Here is a 14922-nt window from a genome sequence, read left to right as displayed (position 1 = left end):
TTTTAACTGTAACAACCACAGGCATAGACAGTAAACACAGAAAGTGAAAATCGTTTTTTAAACAACTTTTTGTCTTGGGGAGAGACAGCACTAGTCTGTCTCCTTACCACTTCCTGGACTCTGCTCACTGCAATCTGGGCCAGATGAAGGCTGCAACTCACAAGATGGAGGAGTATGATTTGGAGTGCACCCAGCAAGGCCTTAAGAGGCCTGGGCTGGTGTGAGAGGAGGGCTCAGACTTGCCTGGTAGCTGATTAGCCAATGGTCTGCTGGCCTGGGGGTAGGGTCTGGGCAGCTGCTTGCTCCTGTTTAGAATCTCCTAGGAGACAGACAGGCTCAATCCACAACTTTGGACTTCAGCAGGTAAAGGCTTCACTAACGCGAAATCTAACAATACTGATTGAATAAGGCTTTACTCCCCCTGCTGGCCAAAAAACGAAGTGCACAGGGCCCAGTAAATACAGTTTCAACAGCTCACAGAAGCACCCTCTGATGTAGAAAATCCCTGTTGCTGGGGGGGGGGGAGGCAGGGGGGCTGGCCTCACTGGCTTGTGAACACAACACACAAAACTGAGTAGGCACGTCTCCGTGCCTGTGTGCCCTCCTTTCTCTTGCCTCTGCTGAGAGGAGTGTCAGACTTGCAGCCAGGCATCTTACAGAGGCACATGTGCTAGTGTGCATGTGCCACTGAGCATTCATATTATTGTTTTTACTTCAGCAGGCTCTGGGTTGACCTAGCACCACTCCTTTCCAGCAATTTTCAGGGGTCTCAAGAGGACACCCACTGAGGACACTCAGCTGTGTAATATTTTAAACCTGCTAAGGTTTTTGGCGCATCACCCCTGCACTTCCCAGGGTTACTTGTCAATCATTACAGGCTCAGGTTGCAATATAAAACTTCCTCAACACTCCACCTTTCTTTCCCATGTCGTCACAGGGTGGGGTGCAGTCAGAAAGCATTACTAAACCCACCACACTATGACAGAATTTGGGTAAGTGTGGGGTTACAGCCTGCTGCCTGTGTATGATTAAGAGACTGTGGCCTGACGTCAGAGTCATGAGGCTCGTCACATAGTCACCCATCACAGAGTCATGAGACCCACAACTCATAACTCTACGACATTGGGTCTCATGAACGCTGTGAACAAATACATTGTATATTGCTGTGTATATGTTTACAGTATTTCTTAGTCTTCAGTCTCTCCTGGGAGCACTGCGGGATGGAGCCAGTTTGATGCCACAGTAGCATGCCTTAGCCCTCTACTGCTGTGCATGCCTTAGCCCTCTACTGCTGTGCATGCCTTAGCCCTCTACTGCTGTGCATGCCTTTCACTTTTGCGATGTCATCCTATTAGGTAGCCCTGGGATTGGAGCTCTCATACGTGCTAATGACGGCATTAGCGGGTATGATAGTCTCGAAATACCTGAATAAGCGCTGTAGAAAAAAGGTTTTCCTTTCGTACAGCGTACAGGTATTTCAAGGCACTCCCATATGTGCTAATGAAGTTATTAGCATACATCAGAGTAAAGGTAGGTGAGCAACTGAGAGCCAGGCTCGAACCCGAAGCCTGGCTCTGGGTCTGCCCGAGGTTCTCTTAGAGCCTCAAGCTCAAAACAAGCAGAGCTTTCACAGGAGACAATGTGGCCCAGTGGCTACTGCTGCTGATCATGCTACACAGGGAGATGGATTTGAATGCCGTTTTGGATCAACATCCTGTGAATCTACGCAAATCTCCCTGCGCCAAAAAAGGTGGAACAAAGTTTGTCTTCATTGGCAGCTCTATAATGTCTTTGGGCAAGGTTTGCTCTATAAACATCTGCCAAAAAGAAAATGAGGATTCTGCCTGTCACCGATGTTCTAATCTTCTCCAAGAATAAAAGACTAAGAATTAAGCTTTCATGTCAGAAAGAGATATTCATCTAGTGGCTGAATTGTACAGTGTGAAACTGGAAAATCTGGGATCAATCCAGCTTACCTGCGTCACCAAATTGTGTGACCTCTGACAACTATTTTATTTCACCAAACCTCCTTTTAGTTCATTATCACACATGAGCACCTCCAAATATGTGAGTTCAGGGTGCACGCTGTACAAAACCTCTAATGTTTGTTTTAATAGCCTATAATGTTGCTACATGTATATTAACAACTGAGGGCAAATATAGGTTGCCATGCCAACTGACTTCCCTCTACGTTCACTAATAGCTTCCTCATAAGTGCAGGGCAGAAATGTTTCTTAGTTATTGTTTAAAAATGTCAGTTTTATTAAATTTAAAATAGATTTCTCAATGGAGCAATAATCTGATGTACAAAGGTGAAACGCTTTGGCGTGTTGAGAAGTTTTTTGAATTTTGATGATGATTTATTATATTCATACATGATGGTTGTACATAATTTACTTGCCAAATATTTTCACAGCTCTGCTCGGAAATAGGCATCTTAGAGCTAGAGCAGACCCTTGAGTTGCTCTACCTGTTAATTTGTCGGCACGCCTACCTCTATATGAGAGAGTCTTGATATATTGTATTGTATTGTAATTGCATTTATATAGTGCTTTTTCGGCGAGTAGCACGCTACTCCGGGACCCATAGAGGATTAGTGTTGAATTAGTTTAGTGAAACATGCCAGTGATAGAGCGCGCAGGTCACCCGACTCTTATTTTACCAAATATGCACTCCTGGGCCCATAACGTGTTTATCACTATAATTTATTGGTCAGATAACTTACACACTGCTATCAGTAATTCTTGTTCCCTTAATTTTATTTCCGTGTACCTGACTTACCACTCCTTGTCACAGGTACCTAAGATCTCAATGGATCAGGAGCTATAAGAAGGTAGGAAGATAACACAACCCAAATACCATATACAATTGGAAAATGTTTGCACTTTTGTAATAACCACAAACGCAAGATGGTTTAAAAAACCTTTATCTAATCATCATTTTCTTCCTATGCCATGAGAATGAAATTTACACAGATCAAAACATCTATAACTAAAATCAAGAATATAGTATAACTATGAATTAAAGTAAGAATCATCTATAAATCGAAGAATAAAGGAAAGGGAAAATAAGGAAGAAGCTAATTTTGTCTAACAGACTTCACAACGTTACTAAAGGGGGGTAAGGAAAGGGAACATACTAATCAACGTTGACTTTCGAAACATACTAACGATTCAGAGGAAAACGAAACTTATCAAGATGTGTTTATTTTCTATAGGAAGAGAAAAATGGAACATGCCATATATGCAGACAGTTTCAGTACTTTGACTGAGGAGATATGGAACATGCTAGTAAAATACTTTTCGTAAGAGTCAAATGACAGAGAGAATTAACATAGGCAAGTTTGCTTTATTTAAGAAATAGGAGAGGGAAAAAGATTTAGATAGACAAACACCCACATGAGATTATATTTACCTAGGACAGAATGGAGACTAACTATGCCCACGGGTCAGTTAGTTAAGGCGGGAAAGGACCCTTAAGGACTTGGGATGCCAGTAGGCGAGCAGGTACAGCTCATGGACAATCAGGACAGGATAACCCCAGGATTCGGATAAGGACTGGGCTCACCAAAGGGTACGACCACCACCTGCAGCTTCGGATGCAATGCCTGCGCTATGCCCTCTCTGCAAGGAATCTGCCAATAACCCCGATTGGGTTCTCGAATCTCCCAGCAAAGTGCTTCGCCAGCACTTAAGGTTTCTTCCACCCCAGACTGAGTTTGTGGAAATTACGGACAGAGTGCTCCGCAGCTCTCTGTATCAATCACCTATAGAGTTCGTAGGGTCAGTGACAGGTCAGCTATTTGGACAAGTCGGACAATTTCTCTAGCTAAACCTAGGCTAGTTATACTGTTTTCGGGTCAGTGTACCACCCACCAATGTTGCAAGTGTAAGGATCCCCAACTTCGGATTGGACGAGAGAGGTGGTTAGGTGATGACACCACCTATAATTTGAACTTTCCCATACTAAATATTCAATTTTCCGAACCCACCCCTTACATTCCAGTTCCCATGGCATAGAAATTCAGAATACAATAGAGCATACACAAATGTATCAAGTACAGGTACGAGTTGATTTCTTCTCGCTGGGGCATGGGTCAGTTTCCCAGGAGCATCTTAGCTTCGGCAGCCAGCTGGCTGAGTTCCACTGTTGCAAGGCTCTCTTTTCCCCATCACGTGATTGGTACCGCACGGGCTTCCAAGATGGAGTGGCACTGCTTTCCCCGGCCTCCGGAGAGTGAATAATGAAAAGCTAGCGAAAACAATTTAGAAACACAGAAAAAATTGAATACACTGCATACCATGATTGGCTATACTACATCCCTTACTTTATAAAAACTATAGCATTCGGAGTTAAGCAGAACAAAACAGCTGAGCTAAAGCAGCAGTGCAAGCGAAGATCATGTGAGAAACAAAGCAGCCATCTTTAGCAGTACTGCGCATGAGCGACAAGTTCCCTCCAGAACTGCGAGTGTGTCACATCACATGGGTATGACCCACGAATGAGCAGACTAGAATCCCGCAACGCAGCAACCATTTTAAATGCAAGCGTAGTTAGGATTAGTGAACACATAGGCAAGCCTCACTGGGACACCCTTGTGTAGTGTAAAAGTGAAATATTAATAAGATAAACAGGTTGGTTATGACGTTAACGTTATTTGAGGTTCATGAATACAAGCAAGTCGCGTAACGTGCGAATCCTTGCTCCATTAATCCCCTCTTTGATGATATTTACTATCATCACTATTAATGGAACCAGATGCCAACTTTTCCCTTTCACAGCTCATCCATTTCAATTTCTACATCCTTATTAGGATGGTAATTCTTTATTCTCTTATAGATTTTATTATTCAGCTCTTCTAATTCAAGCTCATCAACATTCCGTTTCACTCCTCTTTTATTCACAGCATACTTCTTTTTGCATTTTTGACATTTACAGCAAATTATTATTATTAGCACAATTAAACTTATTCCTGCTATTGGCATCAGTATTTTACTCACGAGACTTTTACCTATGTTAGAAAACCAACTACCTACAGAGGAGAGACCATCAGTTAGTCTCTTACAGGCACTGTCAACCTCTAGTGGTTTGAGCTCTTTTTCCAAATTAGTTATGTTTCTCACATATTTCTTAATTTCAACACTTTTATCAGGAATGTAAGTGCTACAATGTTGCGCTTTCAACATTCTACAGACTCCAACCTCTTTTGCCAATAAGGTATCAAGAGCAATTCGATTTTGTAAAACCATTGATCTGATCGCAACCATTTCAGTATTGACCAGCAAGAAACCAGCAGCGGTGTCAGTAGATAACCGATCCACCACTGTAGACAATTTTCAAATTCGGTGTGTATTCAGAACCACTCCCACTCCAGGTATCAATGCACTAAATATATCACCTAAAATTTCTCCTACACTTTCTCTTCTACTACGCACTAACCATTAGTATTTTCATTGCTTCCAGCGGCATCATTCACATGGTATATTTTCGGGAAGACAATTCCAAAATAGCAGCTTCCATACCAGTGATACGGCAATTTGAAATAAGCCTTGTTCCCACATATATAATAAATTCTGGGAAACACAGGTTCTGACCCATTTTTGAAACCCCAACCTCCAATTACCTTGTAATTGTGCTCGCATTCACTGGAACCAATGAATATATTATTATAATAACTAGTCTTTTCTCTATGAAGACAAAGTTTCCCCTTTCTTTCAAAATCCAGCAACAGTGCAGGGTTTGCTTCACCATTTGAGGTGCGTTCCATGTTTTCTGCCCATTTAGGAGTTTTCTGTCTTTTATCATTGACCTTTCTTTGGAAACTTTCCCTTCTTTTCTCTGCCATGTTTAGAAACATTTTCTCTTGTTCATGTAATGAACACGTCAAGTTATCTCGGTGTGCTTCACCTAGATCTATAGTACCTATCGTCAGAAAGTATTCTCCCATATAACGTGTCACGTCACTTTTAGTATGTACAATATTCAGATTTCCACGAATAGGAAGTTCAGAAAAGATTACGTCAGAGTTAGAATAATAATACTGTAAAGTTCCTCTATAAAATAAGCTTGCTAAAATACTACAGGAAATTCTATAGGTTAGGGGTAAATGGTGATAGGTCACACCTTCAGCTACAGAAGTGGGTAGCTTCATACAGACAAAGCAGTCTTCTATTTCCATTACTTCTACATAGTGTACTAAAAGGTTTGCAAATACATTTAAATGTGTTCTGTTTTTGATTCTGTGATAATGTAGTCCTCCCTCATCTGATGCATCTACGTCCATTTTTGTCTGTCTGAGACTAAATGTTTTCTCACGTCTTTCTACTTTTCGTGGTGTCTCTTCTGTCGGCAGAACTTCTGTGTCTTTTGTCACTTGTTTAGTAGGATACAGGTTAGAGTCTTTACTCATCATGAACGGTATTGTAATTGTTAGTCCTATCCATAATATCAGTACTATTGCTACACTACACAAACATATTTTACAGCATGTTTTACAACAATTTCGTCTAGGTCTTCCATTCACATTAGAATCAGACATTGTGGCTCAAAAGAAGATTTCCAACCCCTCTTTGTAACTTTACACAGGTTGGGTCTTCTTCTTCGGAAACTTGGTCAGTAATCAGTTCTTCATCACTCTCGTCACTTATTTTGAGGTCTTCAAATTCCTCTAGCACTAGGTAAGTCCATTCGGGACTCTGATACTTTTCGTTTTGTCTTTTTATTCTACTACTTCTTCTTTTAGGCTTGGCTCCAGCTTTCTCCTTTTCACTGGAGTCTTTTTTCCTGTCTTCTAGCTTTTCCTCTACAGTTTTCAATCTTAGTCTCAGTCTTTTTATGAATCTGGGTTCACTCTTCTTCTTTTTGAGTCTTTTGACTGGCACTGTGGTTTTGCTTTCTTCTAATGGTCGTTTATTTTCATTTAGTTGTGGCACATTTATTTCAACACTGTCTTCTTCCCTTCCTCTCTGACTAGTTCTAGGTCTTATTTCAGTCTCTTCTGCCTGGTTACTAAGCTGGCCTTCTTCAGGTGTAAGCTGATTGTGACTTTCGTTTGTTTCAAATTCTGTTTCCTGAACACATTCGTCTATTTCTATCTGATCCTGTTCATGCACTTCGAACCCTTGATTTTCCTCCGCATGAACTTCAGCCCAAATTTCTAACTGTCCCTTTTCAGTCTCTGGAGTTCTTGAAAGTGTGTCAATAACCTGCCTCTCCCTATCTGACCTTCCTCCTCATCAGATTTGACATGGATTTGGATTATCTGATTATCTCCCTCTAATCCTGCCTCGTCCTCACTCTCCCACACTCTATCTAAGTAGGTGTATCTTCGGGTTCTTATTGGATCGAGAGTCAGATCGTCTGCTGGGACCCACTCGTCTTGACTGGTGCTCGGTTGTTCGTCATCAGCTATTTCAGGACCAACGTCTAGAGACCCTTCAGCTGCACAACCGTCAGCCTCAGTTGCTTCTTCTTCTGTCACCCTCTTGGTATGACTGGCATGGATCCACTTTGGCACACCTCCACACTTCACCGCGGTTGTGGTGACAAGAATCACTTGTCTCGGTTTCCCCCACTTCGGTGCAAGGCAACTCGACCGGGTGTGTTTCTTTAGAACAACCCAATCACCTGGGTTCAGATTATGGACTGGAGTTGTTGGCCTGGCGACGGCGTCTTCTCCAATCTGGTGAGAGATAGACGCACTTGGTCACCCAGCTGCTTGCAATATTCTAGTAACAAATCATCAGAAATACTTAGCAGTTTATGTCTTGGTACCCACGCTTGCCGCATCACTCTTCCCATCAGTATCTCATGGGGACTCAGGCCTGTTTTTCGGTCTGGAATACTTCTCAGTCCCATCAAGACAAGGGGTAAAACGTCTATCCAATTCAATCCAGTAGAGTTACACATTTCTTCCAATCTTGACTTTATAGTGCCATTCAGCTGTTCTATACTCCAGAAGCCTCTGGATGATATGCACAGTGCAGTTTTTGTGTAATTTTGAATGCTTCATAGAGCTGAGTTATTACGTCATTGGCAAAATGCCCACCTCTGTCTGATTCAATTGTGACCGGAAAACCGAACCTAGGTATCAGTTCCCTTAGTAACAATTTGGCTACGGTAATAGCATCATTTTTCTTAGCTGGGTAAGCTTCCACCCATTTTGAGAATAGGCAGACTATGACAAGGATGTACTTCATTCCTTTACAGCGGGGTAACTGTATAAAGTCAACTTGTAGTCTGATAAAAGGGCCCTCTGCTTTTCCAATTGTACTTGGCAACACCACTGTTTTCTTCCCGTGATTAAACTGCTGACAAGTTAAGCCCCTCTGGCAGAGTGCCTCTGCAATGTTTCTGAACTTCGAATTGTACCATTCCTGATTGAAAACACGGACCATTGCATCTCTCCCTATGTGTGTGTCTCCATGTATCTGTCTAGCCATAGGAGCAATCAAGCTGTCTGGCAACATAGGCATACCATCACTACAGACAATGACACCATCTTCATTCCTTGGCCGACAACCAGATTTTTCCCATCTTTCTTTTTCCTCTGGTTCTGCTGCCCTTTGCAACTCTTTCAGTTCCTCCCAAGTTGATACATCCTCAAACACCATAAGTTGGCAGCTGTTTCCAACTCCCCCCAATTTGATATTGACTGACATTATATGTCTTGCACACTGTTGGGCTACTTGGTCAGCATATCTATTTCCGGCTGTCACATCGTCATTACCAGATTTGTGAGCAGCAAACTTGACCACTGCCAATTCTTTTGGTAACTGAATTGCTTCCAGTAGGTTCTGCACCACTTTCCCATTTCTGCTAGGGGTACCTGAGGAAGTAATAAATTATCTTTGCAGCCACAATTGGCCAAAGTCATGCACAACCCCGTAACCATATTGGCTATCAGTGTATATGGTTACTCTTTTGTTTTTCCCATTTTTACAGGCTCTTGCCAATGCAACCAATTCGGCTACTTGTGCAGACTTTACTCCAAATAGGTAGGATGCTTCTACTGTTTTTTCTAGAGTGCACACGGCATAGGCAGCACTTAAACCTACATCCCTATGTCTTAAACATGAACCATCTACAAAAAACTCAAAATCTTCTATAGGCAGGGCCATTTCCTTGATATCTGGGCGTGGTTTTGTGCTAAATTCATTCAAATCAATGCAATTATGCTCCACCTCTTCTTTGACTTCTGCAACCAGTGTATCTGGTAATAGAGTTGCTGGATTCAGTATATTACATCTAGTGATGGTTACATTTGCTGCACCCACTAGGATTCTTTCATACTTAGTCAGCCGACTAGGTGTGAGGAACTGAGTCTTGGTTCGGGCCAGTAGGATTACAACTGCAAGTGGGACATACACAGTTCCGGATGTCCCATGACAATGGATTCACTTTGTTCAAGACTCATGCAAGTTGCAGCTACTGCTTTCAGACATCCAGGCAATCCAGCAGCCACTGGATCCAAGGTAACAGAAAAATATGCCACGGGACGTCTCCTCAGACCATGAATTTGAGTTAGGAGTGCACAATTGTCTTGTGCATCACAAAACAGGGCAAAATCTTTTGAATAGTCAGGCATTCCCAATGCGGGAGCTGCGCATAGACAGTCTCGCAATTTCACAAAAGACGTCATGCTTTCATCATCCCATTCTACCGGATCTTTTGCTCCTTTCTTTGTCATTTTTATTAATGGCTTTGCTAGGATTGCAAATCCCACAATCCACTGTCTACAGTATCCTATTACTCCCAGGAACATTCTGATTTCTTTCTGAGTATTTGGTAATTCCATGTCTCGAATTATCCTAATTCGTTCTGAAGTAACCTTCCGGATACCTTTTTCTATCTGGTGCCCCAGATATTTTACTGAATTTGTACAGAACTGTAATTTGTCTGGTGATACTTTATGACCACCTTTTCCTAAATGATTCAATATTGGAATGGTATCAGTAACACAGTTGTTCCGAATTTTAGACGCCACCAAGAGGTCGTCTATGTACTGGACCAAAACTGATTCTCCAGGTAGGACTAATGACTCAAGGCATCTTTTCAAAATCTGATTGAAAATCGAAGGACTCTCTATGTGCCCTTGAGGAACACGATTCCAGACATAGACATGACTGTCAAATTCAAATGAGAAAATAAATTTGCTGTCTGGATGCAATGGGATCGAAACGAATGCGTGACATAAGTCAATGACGGTAAACCATCCCGCATTCCATGGAATTTGGTACAATATCACTGCAGGGTTTGGCACAATAGGACAGCAAGGGACAACAATCTTGTTTACCTTGCGCAGGTCTTGCACTACCCTGTACTTCCCACTAGGCTTTTTGATTCCAATTATGGGCAAATTACAAGGACTGCTCATTACTTCTTGTATGATGTTTGCTTCCAATAATCTTTTTATTTCAATGGCAACCCCTGCTTTCACTTCTGCACTCATTTTATACTGCTTGGTATTTGGGTAAACTGCATTTGCTTTTATGGCTATTTGAATCGGGTCTACATTTGCCATCAATCCTAAATATTTTCCAGTGAAATCCCACACTTCTGGTATCACTGTTTGTTGCAGCTCTTCAGGTAAGTCTTGTATTGTCAATTTCTTAATTTCTGAGTCAGGCCTTATTAACATTAATTTATACAGTCCATCTTCATGAATTTCAACGCCCTTTGGTGTGCAAAAGATGGTACAGTTCATTTTGCACAGCAAATCACGTCCCAGTAAGTTCACAGGACTGGAATCACAGACGACAAATCTGTGCATCTCTTTGAAATTCCCTATTGAGATTTCCAAGGGCTCAGTTACTGGGGTACTAATTATCTGATTAGACACACCCACTACTTGGATTGCTTCTCCCGAGAGGGGTGGGTTTGGAACATCTGCTGTTCTCACAGTAGAACGGGTAGCACCAGTGTCCAACAGAAAGGTGACGTCATTTACTTCAACCTTTCCTTCAATGTATGGCCCTGTCTGGTCTACTGGTAAGGAGGCGCCAAGTACGCACTCCTCGTCCTCCCCCCTCAGGCCCCGTCAGTAAGGTTCATCACAGAGAAACGTATCATTCAACAGGAATTGCGAAGTTGCTGCATTTCTATCCTCCCATACCTCGATTTCCTCATTCTGCTGTGCTCTATTCTTATAGTTTGGCCTAGGTGCGCGAGGCAATTGTGTCTGCTTTACCTGCTGCAGTGTCTTTCGTGGCCCCTCTTTCTGCACCTGTGGATTTAAATCATTATTTGGCACATTACCATTCTGTAGCAGGGGACACTCATCTCTCCAGTGCCCTATCTGTCCGCACCCGTGACAGGGGAATTTCTTTCGGGCTTCCTCTCGACTCATTTTTACTCGGGGTTTCCCCCCACCCCCAGAGCCTGTATTCGGTGTATTACTATTCAATTTACCTAACTGCTTTTCTTGTTGTTCTGCCAATTTCACTTGTGCCCACATGACCTATTCTTTTAATGCTTTCCGTTTATTTTCCATCTCATCTTCACAATACTTGGCGTATTTCAGGACCTCTTCTATAGGTTTACCTTGCCAACAGATTTTATTATCTCTAATCCACTGTGAGATTTCAGGTCTTAGCCCTAACACAAATCGATAAATAAAATGGGTCATATCCTTCATCTCAATGTTATCGATTCCACTGTAAGTTTTGAACACTTGTAACAGTCGTTCATAATATGAGTGAACAGTTTCATCACGATTTTGGGTAGTTCTATCTATGCGGGTCCAATCAGTTTCTTTGGCTGGCACCTTCCCTTTCAAATACAGTATTACTTTGTCATACTGTCTCATTACCTCCGGAGAGGGAGCTCCGGTTCTTGAGTCCCTGTCATACTCCTCACTGGGCCAATCAACTGCAATTTTACATTCTGTCCATAAATCTACAGGTACTACAATGTCGAAGAACCCATCTAAGTCCTTCAGAAGACATTTTTTAACTTTTACAAATCTTTCAACCTGTCTATACCACTCTACAGGCTTTTCTCGTAATTTCGGGAAATCATTCGTAAATGACACAATATCTTGTCGGGACCATGGAACATGTACATATTTCCCACCTGGCACTTCTCTCATAGGATACAAAGTCTCTGCCTTGTCGACTTCTTTTAGAACATATTCAGAAGTCCTTTGTCTGGCCTTACTCTCTTCCTTTTTCTTTGCCCATCTGGCTTTCCATTTTTCTAAATCTCCCCATTTCTGTAACAGATTCAACAATTCTCTTATCTGTACCTTTTCTCCTGACACATTCATGTTTTCTAAATCCTTGTCAGAAAATTCTGCTCTATAGGGCTTTTGTAATACTTTGGATCTGCTAACATCTATTCCCATATTAGCTGCTGTGTCCATTAATTTGTCATTGAACACTCTGGTGTTTCTGGTAAGGCTTTTACAGATGAATAATAACTCTTCCTCACTAAGGGTGTTCAACCTGTCCAGACCCACGTTCCCAGCCATTAGTTCTTCCAGTTCTATCCTTAATTTGTAAATATCTAATGGTTTTGGCTGAGGATTTATTTTTTCTAATTCTCGGGTCCATCGATCTATTTCTTCCGGAGTCACTACTGTGGCACTCCGATTACCTGCTGTTGACTCTATCAGAACTTCTCTTGCACTAGTCTGGGTTCTGGTTCTCTGTGCACTGCCTTGTGGTTCTCTTATGGGCAAATCCATTAGGGAAATTACAGACTCGCATTCACCTGTTTGGTCAAACTATTAAAGGCTCTTTTCTGGGTGGTACTACAGCTGGAGTAATAACTGGAGTTGTTGGACTACCCTGTTTATCCCCATAAAGGGGAACAACTGGGCCAATAGTTACTGGAATGGTCAAGGCTTCAGGACTGGTATTTAGCTGGGTTATTTTCTGAATGAGTTCAATTCTCTGTTTCTCTAAGGCTTCCTTTTCTCGTTCCTGCAAAATCCTTTCCATAGAGGTTTCAGGTATTACATGCTGAAATAAAGGAGGGTAAAGACTCAGGGCAGTTGGAACTGTCCTACTTGGTCCCTCACCACAGATCGGTCCATATCAAGGAATAGTCAGATCAGACAGGCTTGATCCCTCATTGCCACTAGATCTGGTGCCTAGTCCTGTCGCTTCAGTGGTACTGGCCCTTCTATCCCTAGGATGTCTGAAAAATGGTTTTTTCGAACTCAGGGACCTAGACTCCTCATCATATGGTGGTGGATTTTTCATAAATAAATCCTCCAAGTATTCGTCTTCTGAATCAACCGCAACCATTTGGTGTCGGGTTTTTTCTGTGCTTTTTCCTCCTACGGGTTCGTCTACACCAAATACTGGAAATAATCCCTCAACCATCATATTCTGTCTCCATTGTTTCATCTTTTTCTCTTTAGTTTCTCTATGCATTTTCGGGTACCATTTACTTATTCCCTTATCCATTCTGGGTCTGTCTCGCTCCAAGGCCTCAATTTCCCATTCCTCTAAAGCCTCATATTGCGTCAATCTTGGTCTGGGGTGTAAATCTTTCATTCGGGTCCTCAAATTAAACAAGATTCTACTATTAAAGGCACCATCTAGGGAAAATGCTAGGAATCCGTCGTCCTTGGTATATTTTACCCAATTTTCCAACCATACACAGGTATGATATCCTTTGTCAAACATCATAAATGACGCGGGAGTATTAGGTGGTGAAATGATTACACCTTCTCTAGTTTTAATGGACCTATCTTTCTTGAAATAATTTCTGACCTTGTCTGTGAAAGACATTTTTCTCTTACTTCAGTACATATTGTAAGGTCTGCCTCTTAGCATCTGATCTTCATGAAAACCTAAGTGTTGCGGATCAGGTAAAAACTCGGGATACCACATATACTTCGTAACCTTAGTTTACGTGTTAAACTACGTATTTTGTTTACAATCCTTTTCCAATACTAGCGTGTCTTTCAACCTTTCAACAACCAATCAGCACTGTGATTTCAAATGTTTTGACCAATGGGTGCGCGGCCTTTTTCGCGAGACGCGGTCTCACGCTCCGGCACTCGCCCCTCCTTTACAATACTAGCTTTGTTACACACCCGCTGTTTCGACCAATACCAGCACGGCACAGAGTGACGTCAGCGCAGCTCCGCGACCGACTCCCTCCTTCACAAGGTAACAGAAACTTTTGAATTTTTCTTAAAGTGCAAGTGCTCAGTTTAATATACAACGTATAACATTCGCCACTGTACTCGAGTGTATATAAAGAACGCTTTGTTTCACTGCAAGTAAACCTCTTCTGTCTACTTTCAAGCACTACGGATAGACCCTTCTGCCTACCCTTCACACAAGCATTAGAGAACCTGTTACTTCTTTGATTCATCCACTCTTTCTGGGATATATACTAAGTCTAAAGTTTCACCAGTGAACTCCTTTGCTATCACTCAAGCTCCGATGAACCTACTACTCCTTCCTCATGTGACCCTTACTAGGTTATATCACAACTGAAGTTTCACTAGCGAACTCGTTGCAGTCATTTATTCAACTATTCATTCAGAAAACCCTAATTAGCGCTTCCAGTTCTGCCTAACCATGCACTAATTTTCCTCACAGCCAGTGGCCTCTCTGCAGAGTGGATTCTACTCACCACCCGCTATTCTATCCCCCGGGGAATTTCCAGACAACATATAACAATCACTAACAGTTTGTTAGTAAACACTTAATATAGCAGCATTTCACCAAATATAATTTCAAAACATTTTATAACATTTCAAAGCAATCATTTTTACAGCAGATCGTTCTTAAGGAGAAAAATAATTATTAGCAGCACATTTAAATTTTTCACGATTTACCAGCAAGTAATTTATCTACCTATCTTATCTAGTCCTAGCCATAGCTCTGCTACCAGAAAATTACTGATGGAGCGTGCAGGTCACCCGACTCTTATTTTACCAAATATGCACTCCTGGGCCCA

The sequence above is a fragment of the Lissotriton vulgaris genome, chromosome 3_1 (genome assembly GCF_964263255.1).
Source record: "Lissotriton vulgaris chromosome 3_1, aLisVul1.2, whole genome shotgun sequence".
Taxonomy (NCBI): domain Eukaryota; kingdom Metazoa; phylum Chordata; class Amphibia; order Caudata; family Salamandridae; genus Lissotriton; species Lissotriton vulgaris.
Note: the sequence above shows the minus strand (reverse complement) of the source record.